Below are 15991 nucleotides of genomic sequence, written 5' to 3' on the forward strand. Positions count from 1 at the left end.
CAGTTAAAAAAAAAAAAGTTCATACACATATGTATATGTATATATATACACATAAACATACATATATACACATATATAGATAGAGATAGAGGTGGAAATAGAGGTAGAGGCAGATGCAAGTGCAGATTTAAATATATATATATACCTATGTATATATATATACATATATAGATATAGATATAGATATAGATATAGATATAGATATATGATATATGATATATGATATCTGGAGATGCCCTGGATCTTTGTTGGTGGGTATGAGGAGATGTGGAGCATTGTGTCTTCGGTGTCTATGTGGGAGTGATCCTCTAATGCCTGTTGAACAATCTGGGGAAGCTTTGTGCAGAACCTCTTCTGGTCACCAGGAACTGAGACAGAGACAATATGGCCAGAAGGGAGATATTTTGTTGAAAATACAATTTAGTGGGTAGCATAACCCAGGAGTGGAAATAGGGAGTGTATTGAAGAGCTTGTTTCACAGAGTAATCACGAACGTACAGTTGGGAAAGGGAAGCAGCTCCTTCATTGTGCCAGAACTTCAGAATGAATCTCTCTCTGGACTTGGTCCTAGCATTCTTCTGAGCCAGTAGGTTAGTGATGGCCTTTCTGTTCCCACTTCTCATTCTCCATGAATCTCAAGGTGCTCTCTGAGTCTGGTGTTCCTGAAATAGATAAGTAGTAAATTAAAAACAAAATCTTTCTTATTGTAGATCAATTTAAGCTTATTTCTGCTACTGAACTAAAAATCCTAATTATTAAAAGAGGGGAAGTCATTGATTATTATAAATGGTAAGTTCTGTTTAATATTACCAGGACCATGTCTGGCTCATATTTCTGGATCTGAATTTCACCTGTGTCTAAATGTCATACCCTATGTGAATGTGACCCCATACATCTTGATAAAGCCATTTTATTTTCTACTTCCTACTTGCTTAGTTAAAAACATTTAGTAAAGATAAACATTTAGAACGTAAACAGTGTTCCAAACTAAGTTACTAAGCGTGAACAAACTAGAAATGGACTACAGATGGTGGATGCATTTAGGAAGCAGGTAGTAGAGTATAGAAGAAATTAAAGTAGAAGTGGGGGGGTGCTTGGGGTAGAAAGGCCCAAGACGGTCATGGAATCATGAGGATGGAATCTTTGAGGAACTAGGGAAAGGCTTAATCAAAATGGAGTCTTCAAAGAAAAAGCTACTTGGAAATCCATACTTTTTAATTCAGGTAGAAAAACCACGTAAGAGAGAATAATGTGAAAGAACAGGGGGTAAGACTACTGAGAGTTAAGGATTTAAGCATGAGTGGCAACAGAGGAATGGATAAACAGCAAGTGGGGAGCAGGTTAACAAACACTTATGGTGTATGAAGAATCCCTATGGATCTCCACTAGTCTGTAATTTGTTTAAAATATATTTTAAAGGGGGAGTTTGAACAGAAGTATACATACACATTAATGAACAATGCTCCCCTAGAAGCCATGGGTTATTAAATGAGGATGTCAGTGTCAAACATCCCTCTGAGTTATTGGCCAAAGAGGTCCCAAATGCACCCCAAAAACACCAAATACTATTGCCATTGTTCTGGGTAGACCAGGGGTTCTAACCAATGGTTAAGACCTTATCACTAAAGACTTACTTTGGTTTTAGGACACAGGGAATTTTGAACTAACCAGGAAAGTTTCTCACTGCTAGCTAGCTTTCATAGTTCTGGAAGGGGCGGTTCAGCTTTCTGATGAAGAAACACCACAGCTCTTATCCAGTGTTGGTCCTTGCATGTTTCAATATTTACCTGTCAGGCATGACTTGACTACTGGGACAATAATGACCCAACTATTTATGGGGTAGACAACTACTCTCTTGATTAAATCTGAGCTTTGTTCACAAGAGGAATCCATACCTAGAACTATGAACATGATTTTTAAAATCACTAGGAAAGTCATAGGCTCTAGGGAAAAAAACCCTACTAAAGTTTTAGTAAATGGTCATGTTTTCAACTATCTTATAAATATTGATGCTTATATCCACAGACTTGTGTTGCTGTCAGCCTCGGTCAGAGGAGCTTCATATTACAGAGAGTAGTGGTGGAGGCAGAAATATATTACTATTCAAAATGTTGAGGAAAGGAGCTGCGAGTGCGCAGACATAGATGAGACATTTCTATCAACCCCAGTTTTTCAAGGTTCATGGAACATCAAAGAAGAGTGGGAAAGGGAGGGTGTAAGTCTGGAGAATAGAAAGTCGTGTTGTGAAATGCTAACTTCTAGATACAACAGGGCTATTATACATGTGAACTCATATCAGCTGCATAAAACAAGATCAAGCCAGTTAAATCTTCCATCATGGAGGGAAGAGAGACTCCCAAGGTCATGCCTTTAGCTCAGGCACTCCTTATTGGAGGTTGATGGCTGCTGAAGAAGAGAAAGGGACTTTTCTTCAGGAGTGTGTTCACTATTCCCCAGGTGATGACCCCACTCCCATGCAACAATACCTTGACTCTGTAGGTTACGGTAATAAAGTAAACACAAAAGAATGATATGAAATTGGGAGGGAGATGTGATGGATGGCTTTGAGGGGAAGTGATGAGAAGAGCAATTGATGGATGTGATCAAGATACATTGCCTACACGGATGGGATTATTAAAGGATAAAGAACAAACGTATGAAGGCAATTTTAATAAGGTCAAAGCATCCATGAAAACCCTAGTGATGTTTCTCCTATAGGAATGAAACTCAACTGCAAAGATTTTACTATTTAAACTGTCTGATTTTTATGTCAGGACAACTGATGATGATTCAGATGGCTTATGCTCATTTACAAATTACAAAAGATTTTTCTTTTTGTGTAAACATGCTCATTGCAAAGTAAACCAAATGTGTTGCAAATTGAAAGGAAAAGCTAATAGCCTTGATAAGCAGAAGCAGCATCAAGAACTGAGTTACAGAATTCATGTATTAGTTCCAAAGTGCTGAGCTAAGTAGTCTGATTTTTATTGAGACAACTGTAAGTACCCATAATTCAATTTCATTTTGGAAATGACTGTATTTGAAATATGTTTTGTCTTCCCTAAAATTGTGTTTATGTTTTCAGTAACATGACATTGCATTCTCTGCCCCCACCCCACCGATATATTTGTTCATGAGAGTGCATATGTTTTGCTGCACATGTGTTAGTGTATATGTGAAGGTGGGGTCAACTTCAGTTATCTTTTCAAGTCTCTTTCTACCTAAAACTCATTGGTTTCTCTTGATTTGTTGGCTAGGGAGCTCCGGGAATCTACTTACTTCTGCCTCCTTGGTGCCAGAACTACAGACATATGCCTCAATGCCTGGATCTTTGTTCATTAAGTTAGTAATTGCAGTATAAGTTGGAAAGAACTGGAGATTTTAATGAAGTCTTGATGTAGTGGGTCTTCTCTGTGTTGAGCTCTAACTTCTTCATTTCAATCTAAAAGGATACCAGAAAGACAATAGCAAATTGTTATTTAAAGTTGATGGACAAGACTCATTGTGTAATGTGTTGGACTAAAGCACACAAAAGAAAGAGCAAAGTAGATGAGTCCACAGCAAGCACTGAGTTATTAAATAATGGCGATATTTTCAGATGGTGTAAAATAGCAAAATTCAAGCTGCCTATTATTCAAAAATTTTGTAAGATTGAAGTTTGGAGTGTGTGTGTGTGTGTGTGTGTGTGTGTGTGTGTGTGTGTGTCCTTTACGCAATATCTTGCCTGAAAAACAAGTTTTAAATATGGAATTGTTGCATGTAAGGTCACATAAATAAAGAGTGTTTCTCTGTGAGTTTGGAAATACCTGCAGTATAATACACAAGCAAAACCAATTACTCAGATTTGGTAAGTTTGACTGAATATTTGTTTAAAACAGGAGCTCAATAAAAAAATAAACTGAGTGTAGTTCATAATGAGATGAATGCTTTAAAGCATTTCTCACTTCTAAAGGAGTTTGATCTTTGAAATTGAACCAAATTTTAAGATATTAAAACAAAATTATGGTTTTTTAGTTTAATCTTATTAGACAAGAAGCTATTTTAGGGCATGTGTCATCAGTTTTAAATTGCTAAATTTAGCTCCTAGGGATTTTCACAATATTTCCTAAGTAGGAAGAAGTGATTTTCAGTGCATTCTGAACTTTTCTTTAGAAGGAAACCTCTTTCCATCATATAGAGTTCTAAAGCTAGGCAAGAAGTCTTTATGGATGAAATGCTCTCTGCACAATTGAAGGTCTTAGCATCAATATAAGTGTCCTGTGGGTTTGGTGCCTGGCGGGTCAGCCCTGCAATTGGTCAAACAAAGGCAGGGACTCCCCACAGCAAACAGGTTAGGAAATCTTTCTGAGTTAGTTGCCCTTATTGTTGTTACTTGCATTGTTTTCATTTCATTTCATTTAACTAAACAAAAAAATTCAGAATTAGGTTTTCTCATAGATGAGAGGTTGGAGTCACTGTTGATGGTTTACATAACATCTTTGCAGTTAAGATGAAAAGTCTTCTTGGCTCATTCTCCTCTCAAGAGCGACAGTAAGAGGAGGAAGAATATGTGCAAGCATGTGTACGTGGAGAAGGAAATGCTGCAGACAATATGAACTCTAACCTCCATTCCTGTGATGACTAGACGTTTACAAGCTGATGGCGATCCAGGCCGAAAGAGAAACTTAAAACTATTTCAGAGCAGAAAATAATATGGAAAATTTTCTCTTTCTATAAAGGCACATTAGAACAATCTCATTTCCAAAATAAATCAATAAAAATTAATATATTGAATCTAGTGAACCAAAAGAAAAAAATATATTGCAGCATGAGGCTTCTCTCAGGAATATGAAAGATGTCTCAAAGTGAAGATTCTATCAACATGATTTATTAGATCAATATGTTAGAAGAGAAAATAGGCAGATAATATCAATCGTAGCTGAATTGGGTACAGGAATCCAGCATTCCCAGCAGAAATTGGAATGCACAAATCAAGTACTTAGATATAATTATGACCAATAAAACACAGATATTATGATATCAGTGATGACATTTATATTAAAATGGAGAAAAAGAGAGCATTATTACTTATATTATTTTCAAACATTTTCAATGCGTTAAGAAAAAGTAAAAGTTCATAAAGATGTGGAAAAAAACTTTTTTTAAGAAATACTGGTGATAATTTTTGTACCATAGCCAAGAATTTGGTCAATATTATACTACAAATAGAAATTTAAAACTTATTTATAATTATAGCATACTTTGGATAACTTTTAGATAGATTAACAACTGTGTCAGATCTGTCAGAAAAATATAAAACATTACTTAAATAAATTATATCTGAGAAGAGAAAACATTTCTAGTGGAAAATGGTACTTAAATATAAGTAAATTTCAAATTGACATATACTTAATAACATTTCAACAAATACTGAACATCTTATAGTGATCTTAAAACATTTTATGTTAAGATTAAAAAACAAATGTTTAAATTCTCTAAAAACTTTATAAAAGATATCAAAGTATTATATTAAATCTCTTCAGTAAATACAGTGACTTTTATTACCTAATTTAATTGATTCACAGATAGGCAAAGAATCAAATGAAGGATGTGAAAAGGTAATAAATCTACATGAGTACTCGAGTCTTTAATGAACAATGAGGTTATATTTTATTTCATTGGAAAACGCTTGACATTTTGTGCCAAGACTCTTTATCATCCTGCTAATAGAAAATAAATCTGTTTGAAAAATAAACGTCTTACCTTTTGCAAAATGATGCACCTAGAGATTTTAAATACAACTATAATATTTTATATACAACTATAATGTTTTATGGCATTAGAGTCTGGAGAAACTCCAGAAGTAATATAGGAAAAATGAATAATTTTTGACCAAAAAGAAGTTGAGACCTTGTGTTATTTATTCAAATGATAGATGGAAATAAATATTGTTCAGATATATGGAAGAGAAGGACACATTCCATTTTTTCTAGAATAAACTCTTTTTTTGAACAAAAAGTTTTCTTAGCTCATGGTTCAGGTGGTACAAGGTGAAGGACTGGGTCTCATCTGATGACCTAAAGTTAGCAAGGTTCCAAGAAGAACAGGGGTATCATGTGGCATGTGTGTGTGTGTGTGTGTGTGTGTGTGTGTGTGTGTGTGTGAGAGAGAGAGAGAGAGAGAGAGAGAGAGAGAGAGATTATTCTCTCTCTTCCTATAAATATACTAGGATTCTTGCCTGGAGACTCTATTCCAATAACCATATCTAAACCTAGTCACTTCCCAAAGGCCCTATCCATTAATATCAATAAATTTTCCACTGTTATACTAATTCACAATGAGAGTTAAATTTCAATCAGTAAAGCTTTGAGTTTACTGAAAACATAATCAAAGCATAAAATCCTCCATATCTGTAATTTACGAAAATCCCCAACTAATATATTAAAATGTTATTTACCATTGGAAAATAAGAAAAGTATTTGAATAAACAACTTAAAGAAAAAATTATCCTATATTTATTATATATACATATACATATACATATATATATAAATATATATAGTGCTTAACTTCTGTAGCAGCCTGAGAAGAAAGTCATATTACCCATTGTACTGCCGTTCTAACTCAGCACAATGGCAAGAGTTTAAAAGCATAGCATGCTGTTACTGTGGATTTGGGAAAGCTGCCATTCTTACTCACCAGTGCTATACTGAAGAGTGTGTTAGCCATTTGCCAAAACCTTGGGTGCAGTCTCGGAAAATTATACAGGAATGCATTTACCCTTGTTTTAATTATGCCACTTCTGAAATTATTTATTTATAATAAATGATTGACTGCCATGATTGACTCCATCTTTAGACTGTATACTAACTTCCTGTTGCTATGACAACACCAGGACCAAAAGTAACTTGGGAAGCAAAGAGTTGCTCTCATCTCACACTTCCGGGTTACAGTCTACCACTGAGGGAAGTCAGAGCAGGAGTTCAAGCAGGAACTAAAGTAAAGACCATTAATGAGCACTGTTTACAGGCTTGCTCTAGGGTGACTCTTGGTTCTGTCAAGTTGACAGCGAAAACAAACTAGGACAGGCAGTATGACCTGGATTTGCAAGCAAAAACAAGTCCTTCTTAAGTTGTTCTGGTCAGATTTTCTCACAGGTGCAAAACAAGTGCCTAAACAATTGCGTATCAGCTGGGAGAACGGTTGGATTAACAATTTACAGTGCTATCAAGTTATGGAATAGTATGTGGCTATAACAACCAACCAGTTGATGCTGTGTACACGGAAAGAAGCACATCTACCTTTCATGATAACTTAGTAAGTGAAACGTGAGATTTAATAATGTGAATAATGTGTGCTTTTATTCTTCCTTACAAGTAAGAGCACAAGTATGCACACGGACGCAAACAATTCTTACACTTTAAACCATGCAACGGGGCTGGAGGAGGTGCACGCAGCTCACGGGAGGGCACCTCAAATGCCTGAGACACTGTGTTCAACTTCTAGAATCACGGAAATTTTGAAGTAAAAATATAAAACTTTCTGACACTGTTATAAAATCTTGTGCCCTCCCACTCCAACCTACCTGGGACGGGAGTTACCTCTCTGCGCAACGTTATCCATGCTGTATATCCTACATGCCCATTAGTCACTTAGCCATCTTGTTTTTCATACACTTAGCCTTGGGGTTACAGTTTGGATAGACATTAGCTTACATAATGTCCTAATTTAGAGACGGTTATGGAAAGAGACACCACGGGAGGCTGACAATGTGGTTTCTCCACCTAGATGCACTGAACTCATTGACAGCCTTGTGCATCCATCCGAGGCTTTAGCAAGACTTGTCTCCTGGGACGTTCAGATGATTGCTTTTGGTCTTATGGCTTTTTCATTATTAACAGAGCTATGAATGCAGATCTGAGTATTTTTATGGCCCCATGGATTTTAATACTGAGTTGAGTAGAAATTTACTGACTCTAGGCAAATACGTTCTCAGTGGTTCTCCTGGATGTGAGTTTAATGCCAGGGCCTTCGGAACATAGTCTCTGGGGCTGCCTCAGGGAGAATATTGCCTGTGAAACCAGGCTAGCCCTGGCTGGTGGGGTGGCTTAAGGACTGTATTAAGGGCTGTTTTCATCACCATATCAACTAAGGTAAGAGTGCTTTATTTTTCATTTAAACAGTGAAAATTGTTTTTAAAGTTAGAGCAAATGGCTGTTTGCTTTATCGGGGACAGCCAACAGAGAATTCTGCCTTGTGTCCTCTCCTTTGTCCCATCCAAGTTAACACATGTAACTCTGTAAACATGTCTGCTGCTGTTTATCGGAGCCTTACTAAGATTTAATGACAGAGGCGCTGGAGAGAACACAGTTAAAAGGCTTGGCTACCCAGCACCTGTGTGATGGCTCTCATCTCTAAGCCCAGTTTCGGGGGATCCAACAACCTCTTCTGGTCTCTCCAGATGCTACACACGTGTAGTGCACAGACATACATACAACCCAAACAGGAATACGCATGAAGTGGAAACTTAATGGTTCCTTGGAAAGTCAGTTTTGCTGGGGTAAAGACATGAAGGAGTATTTCCCTAAAGTGGACACAGGTGAAAGACAGGTGAGGGAACATTTAGCTGAAGTAGACAGAGGAGAAAGGAGGCTTTGCTAAATCAAGCATATGAAAGGACACATGACAAAGGATTCTTTGCTAATAACATGCATAGATTGGTCCACTGCCAATATGCAGTATTTTGCGTAGTCAAGCTGCATTTGTTGGGACTCCATTATCTTGCCGCTTCTGAGAACTCAGGCTGTCAGAGTGATGTCAGCTGAGACAGACGTACATACTGAGGCAAGACCTGTGGAGGACATATGATCTTTGGAGGGTATAAATAGAATGACAAATAGTGGCTGAGGCTGAGCTTGGCTTGGTTATAGAGCTAGCTGTCCAATCGAGTCTTTGCCGATCTTCACTTGAGAAGAGGCACAGCTAAGAAGTTCTGGTCCCTCCTGTTGACTTGACTGGGCTGAGGCCTGACTGTTCTTGCTAGGTTGAGCCACTGATGCTGCTGACCTGCTATTTCTGTAAGGTGTTTGCAAGTGGATGGAGGGGCCCCTTCTAACTGCGAACTGAACTGCTGATTTCCAGACAATACAGATGGCGGTTGCTCCAAAGAATCTTTCTAAACAGGTCCACTTCCCCCATATCCTTTCTTTTCTACTACCTCTGAGATCAGAGTGCACCAGAATAAAGCAATGTATTTTGTAATTGGTTCACGTGTTCCTGTTTTTAAAGACATAGGAGCATCAGCAATGACATATCAAGGTTCATGTTACTTCGGTTTCTTTTGTTATTTTCAAGGTGGAAAGAAGAAAAAGAAACTAACATATTAATCTCATCCTCTTACCCTTTACTCTGTTTTCATGCCCTGTTTTTCTTAACAAATGGCTTACAGAAGTGACTCCTAAATAGAAAGTCTAGAGATGGCTTTGTTTTGAGCTAAAACAGGAAAACCCAGGAGCATTCTGCTCCCCAAGAGCTTTCCTCTGAAGAGTTTGAAGCTCTCCTTGCCAAAGAAACCACACCTCTTCATGGATGGCCTTGAAGTTCAAGAAATCCTGGAATGTTTGACTTGAAACACTAGTTCTTTAGGTGAATTGCTTTAAAAAGAAGGACTTACTAAATTAGATCAAAAAAATCTGATAAGAAAATTGAATGTATTACGTTTATCTTCTCTTATATTCAACTAAACTCCTTCTATTCTTTAGTATACAATCTGGAGGTGGGAGCAAATCAAGAAATATCGCTGATTTTCTTTCCTAATCCTTTTGGGGTTGATAGCTGCTATTTAGTTGTGTCTAATATTATCATTTGATGCCTTATATATTATAGACAATCATGTGTAAACAATAGTCTAATACTTAATACAAATCAGAGCTTTTCTTCTCAGAAATATTTGTTTTGTTTTTCCTTTTGGGAAATTATACTTATTCACAAAAGTACTTTATGATTGAAAAATGTAAGCAGATACAATGGACATTTGTAATATAAAAACTAAAACGGGCTCTTTTCTAAAAAGATATTACTTACTTTTTGTAAACAAATGAAACTGTCTTTTAATATATTAGAATGCCAATTTTTTTGCTCATTGCTAGGCTACTCTACCAAGACACATTTTTTTTCTCGATGGATGGGGTTCATGTCTTTAGGGACAATTCCAACTATTATGATGCAGTTGGATGTACATTTTTTAGGAAGGTCTAAGATACAGATGTTTAAAGTTAGATTCCAGTTTGCAAACTAATTTCTTTGAATGATGGATTTCATATCTCTCAATTTTATTGGGATATGCTTTAAACAGAATAATGCATACACATTTTAACCGCTCGGTTCAGTGAGCTTTGGTAATTATATGTCCCTGTGTAATCAGCAGTCTGAACAAGAGGCAGACGCATCGATTACCTCAGGAAGGTGCCTCGCTCCATTTTCCACTCAATTCCACTCGAACAGAGACATCTACTTTCTGATTTCCATCCACAAGAATAATCTCTGTCTTTTATTAGTCTCTGTAAACAGTCAACTTAGGATGATCTTTTTATCCAGCTTTCTTATCTGAAAAAAAATGTATATGTTACCCAGCTGATCTTTTTTATTGTTAAATAGAATTGTGCCTCACGAGTGCTTTACATTTTGTAATCTCATCGTGTAATGATGCACATCTTGACTGTTCCTGCCCTTTCTGTGGTACACATACATGTATATGCATGTGAGAATGCATAGGCACACACAAACACATACATATATGCTATAAAACTCAAATGCAAGTCTTTAGATGTTGATATACTTTTGTTTGTCTGAGGTAAGCATATGGCACTGCACCTATTGGGTTACTGGCAGAGGTGCATTTAAGTAGTAAATAAAGATACTTCTGGAGAATTCTTCAGGTAAGTTTCATTATTCTGCATTGCTGCCAGGAATGTGCAGGACTCTTCGAGGACAATTGTATGTATCATTGTGCACATTTGGCGCTGTCAATTTTCCTACTTTAATTCATGCCCAGGAATGGCTTGAGTACTTTTATACTTTGCACTGATAAGATTTTCAGTAATGTTCACAAGGAGGGATGAATACTTTATCTCCAGGGGAAAAGCTTTAATGTTCTATTAACACATATTTCTCATAGAAGCCTTTTTATAAAATTAGCAACATTTTCTTTGGTTTTTAATTACCTAAGTATTTCTCAGTAATTGAAAATAATTTGATTTATTAATTTTGTTCTAATTATCAATGCATATTAATTATAAAAATGCATGGGCCCCACTGTTACATTTCTGTATATGCATACATCATATCTGATAACTTTTAGTATAAAATGTATTGAAAACATTGTTTTTTGTTCAGAGAAAATATTTTTGTATCTATAACATTTTTTCTTGTTTATTCTAAAAGAGCATAGATTTATTTTGAACTCTGAAACAATTTTTACAATTCTAGCACAAACATCACTTGGTATATGGGTAATATTCTATGATATTTAAAATTTGTGGTATTTGATTAAACACTTCCTACCTGTTAAATTTGTTCTCATGAAAGATTATTTTGTCTTAAAGTTTTGATATCAATACCTTGACAAAGGAACTAAAATCATCCAATGGGGGAAAAATAGCATTATCAACAAATGGTGTTCGTTCAACTGGAAGTCAGAAGGTAGAAGAATGCAAATCGATCCATTCTTATCACCATATACAAAGCTTAAGTCCAAGTGGATCAAGGACCTCCACATCAAACCAGATACACTCAAACTCATACAAGAAAAAGTGGGGAAAATTCTTGATCACATGAACACTGGGAAAATTTTCCTAAACAAGATACCAATAATGGCTTATGCTCTAAGATCAAGAATGGACAAATGGGACCTCATAAAACTATAAAGCTTCTGTAAGGGAAAGGACACTGTCATTAGGACAAAATGATAACCAACAAATTGGGAAAAGATCTTTACAAAACCTTTATCTGACAGAGGGGTAATATCCAAAATATACAAAGAACTCAAGAAGTTAGACTCCAGAGAGCTAAATAATCCTATTAAAAATGGGGTACAGAGCTAAACAAAGAATTCTCAGCTGAGGAATATTGAATGGCTGAGAAGTACCTAAAGAAATGCTCAACGTCCTTAATCATCAGGGAATGCAAATCAAAACAACCCTGAGATTCCACCAGTCAGAATGGCTAAGATAAAAAATTCAGGTGACAACAGATGCTGGGGAGGATGTGGAGAAAGAGGAACACTCCTCCATTGTTGGTGGGATTGCAGACTGGTACAACCACTCTGGAAATCAGTCTGGAGGTTCCTCAGAAAATTGGACATTGCACTACCTGAGCATTCAGCTATACGTCTCTTGGGCATATACCCAAAAGATGCTCCAACATATAACAAAGACACATGCTCCACTATGTTCACGGCACCCTTATTTATAATAGCCAGAAGCTGGAAAGAACCCAGATGCCCTTCAACAGAGGAATGGATACAGAAAATGTGGTACATCTACACAATGGAATACTACACTGCTATCAGAAATAATGACTTCAGGAAATGCATAGGCAAATGGAATGAACTAGAAAATATCATCTTGAATGAGGTAACCCAATCAAAGAAAAACACACATAGTATGTAGTCACTGATAAGTGGATATTAGCCCAAAAGCTCAAATTACCCAAGAAACAATTCACAGACCACATGAAGCTCAAGAAGAAGGATGACCAAAGTGCAGATGCTTCACTCCTTCTTAAAAGGAGGAACAAAAATATCCATAGGAGAGGATATGGAGGCAAAGTTTGGAACAGAGAATGAAGGAACAGCCATTCAGAGCCTGCCTACCTGTGGCATATATATATATATATATATATATATATATATATATATATATATATATATATATATACACACACACACACACACACACACACATACAGCCACCAAAGCTAGATAAGATTGATGAAACTAAGAAGTGCATGCTGACAGGAACCAGATATAGATCTCTCCTGAGAGATACAGCCAGAGCATGTCAAATACATAGGCGAATGCTAATAGCAAACTAGACCCCTGTTGAAGGAATTAGAGAAAGGATTGAAAGAACTCAAGCGGCTTGCAACCCCATACAAACAACGATGCCAACTAACTCAGAGACTAAACCACTACCCAAAGTCTATACATGGACTGACCCATGGCTCCAGCTGCATATATAACAGAGGATGGCCTTGTTGGGCACCAATGGAAGAAGAAGCCCTTGGTCCTGCCAATGTTGAACCCCCAGTGTAGGGGAATGTTGCGGGGGATGAGAAGCAGGGCTGGATGGGGAGGGGAACACCCTTATAGAAGAAAGGGAGGGGCATGGGATAGGAGGCTTATGTCTGGGAAACCGGGAAAGGGAATAACCTTTGAAGTGTAAATAAAAATATGCAATAAAAGAAAAAAATACAATTCAAAAAAAAATCAAAAAACAGAAAACCTGGTTTCTGTGACAAATTTTCTCAGTGGTTTTTAAGAGCAGCAGGAACCACAGCTATTGAATCTGAAGACCTTCACCAGGAAAAGGTGGCAGTAGATCCTGAAAAAGAACGCAGGTGGGGTTGGGGATTTAGCCCAGTGGTAGAGCGCTTGCCTAGCAAGCGCAAGGCCCTGGGTTCGGTCCCCAGCTCCGAAAAAAAAGAAAAAAAAAAAAAAAGAACGCAGGTGACCGTTGGGAGAGTAGTGTGTACTGTGCCTTAAATGAGCACGTGTGAGGTTCTCAAGGGTTTCCTGTGTGCCCTCATCAGCCGTTAGAAAACTGTTGGATCTTTCCAGCCTCTTGGAAGCTTCTGTTCACCTTCTTTTGGGATCCCTGGCATCTCTTCTCCCACCGTTGTCCACATTCACACCGAGGCACATTGATGTTGTGCTTGCCCTCTGATCCTTTGCAGACTTCAAGTTCTTATGCAACTGATCCATGCACTTCAGGGGAAGATCTGTCAGCCTTTGGAGAGCAACTCATCCCCTGCAGTGACTCCTTGGCTGTGGAAGGCCAAGGTGGTATTTTGGCTCTTTTCTTGGGTATTTTCTATCAAGAGAAAAGAGATAATTTGAGGATCCAGAGGCATTATGGGATCAGACTACACTTTTTGACTTAATAATATTTTAACTTACAAAACAATTTTAACATCTTTTAAGTCATGCAGTATATCTATATGTATATACATTAATCTATACAGTATCTATGTATTTATAATATATGACTCAATGTCTGAAAATATAAATTCATCTTTTTAAATAAACACAACCATAAGTCAAGTCAATTTGAAGCTTTTTGATAACATTACTTTTTAGTCATTTACCCCTAGAATTAGAATTTTTCAAGAGGAAAGAAAATTATGCTAAATTTGAAACATTAGAGGAAGAATGTTTTTATTGCTGTAATTAAATGTAATCAAAAAGTTGGAAATTATGCATCCAGAAGTTGGGCGCTGATGCTGAGTTAGTACTCATGGAACAAAGCTAAGTCTATGATTTATGAATTAAGTAATTTCCCCTGATGAAAATGCTTTCTAGACAAATTAGAGCAAGGAGAACATTTAAACCTGAAGTTTAGAAAAATACTGTTCAAAGAAAACACAGACAGAAGCTGATCTTTTTCTTGCACTGTAGCTGAATTATTCTTTGTCAGCACTAGTCACATATGCATATAAATAAACATACATAACATACCTACGTCCATGCTTATGCACATGTACATACGTATGTGTATGTGCATGTGCATGTGTATATAAAAAGTTTGGGCATGACTGTCTATTCTCACCTCAGTGAGGATAACTAATGGTTATAGGGCCCGGCTCAATGTACTCTTCTTGAAGCTGTAAATGTGTCTATCAAATAACTGAATTTTACACTAGTTTTCATTTATTTTACATTCAATTTTAATCAACTAAAAAATTCAGTCACTGTTTCGGGAAAATTCTAAGATTGTAGCCTTTCACCTGCCTGTCTTCCTATCTTCTTTCATTCACGTTTTTCTTTTCTCTGACATGGAGTTTCACTGAGTAGTTGAGATTGGCCTGAGGTTATCTATGTAGCCCAGGCATGCCTTGCCTAAATATCCTCCTTCCTCAGTCTTCTTTTTATCATTCATTTTATTTTTTGACGTTATAATTATATCATTTCCCCCTTCCCTCCAAACTTACTCATAAATTCATGCTCTGTTTTCATTAATGGATGTTACATGTATGTGAGCATGTGTATGTGTGTGTTCTCAGGTTCTAATAAAGTCTCAGGGCATGGACAAAACATTGACAAGCTAATGGTAAAGGTGAATGCAAAGTGACCTCCAGTTTATTTCCCAAGGGACGCTGGCACCTTCTGAAACCTCACAAACTTATCCTTTACTCTACATTTCTCTCAGTGCAGCTTCTCAGCCTTCACCAAGAAATGCCCATTGTTTAAAGAATTCTAAGATTTTCCTAGCCATTTTCTGCAAACTTTTGGAACTCATTCAGCACACCAATTTTATAAGGTTCTGAACCACGTTGTGAGCTCAGCCATGGCAATGGCTCCATTTCTTACTACCAATCTCCTGTGTTAGCCAGGTTTTTATTACTATTACAAAATAAAGGTCAACTTAAAAGGAGCAAGAACTTACTTCAGCTCATGGTTTCAAGTCATAATCACTTAATTACCCTTGCTTTGCACTTGTGATGGCAAAGTAGATCATACGGGGGATATGTGTAGGGGAAACCGACTTCTCTTATGGCAACCAGGGAACCATACATCAATACATCATTAAGGATTTATTTCCATTATTCAATAATTTTAGAAAATTCCACAACCTCTCATTGGAGCAACAGACTGGAGAAGCCTCAACCTTTATACAACATTCAAGATATAAATTATAACATGATCTTTTTAGTGTAATGCAGAACAATTCATAAACCAACACATTTCCATGGGCTCTGTATCAGCTCCTGCTTCTAGATTCCTCCCTTGAGTTTC

At 36.8% G+C, this 15991-nt stretch overlaps 1 long non-coding RNA gene across 1 annotated transcript; it reads right to left on the reverse strand.

Annotated features, from left to right (window-relative positions):
• Positions 1-387: 387 nt before the first annotated feature.
• Positions 388-13677, reverse strand: LOC102547285 (uncharacterized). Its single transcript, XR_015654052.1, has 4 exons — positions 13482-13677; positions 10435-10584; positions 3280-3442; positions 388-662 (listed from the first exon to the last, which is right to left on the reverse strand). It is a non-coding gene; the product is annotated as an uncharacterized LOC102547285 (long non-coding RNA).
• Positions 13678-15991: the final 2314 nt, after the last annotated feature.

The sequence above is a fragment of the Rattus norvegicus genome, chromosome 1, assembly GCF_021556685.1.
Source record: "Rattus norvegicus strain SHRSP/BbbUtx chromosome 1, alternate assembly SHRSP_T2T, whole genome shotgun sequence".
Lineage (NCBI taxonomy): Eukaryota > Metazoa > Chordata > Mammalia > Rodentia > Muridae > Rattus > Rattus norvegicus.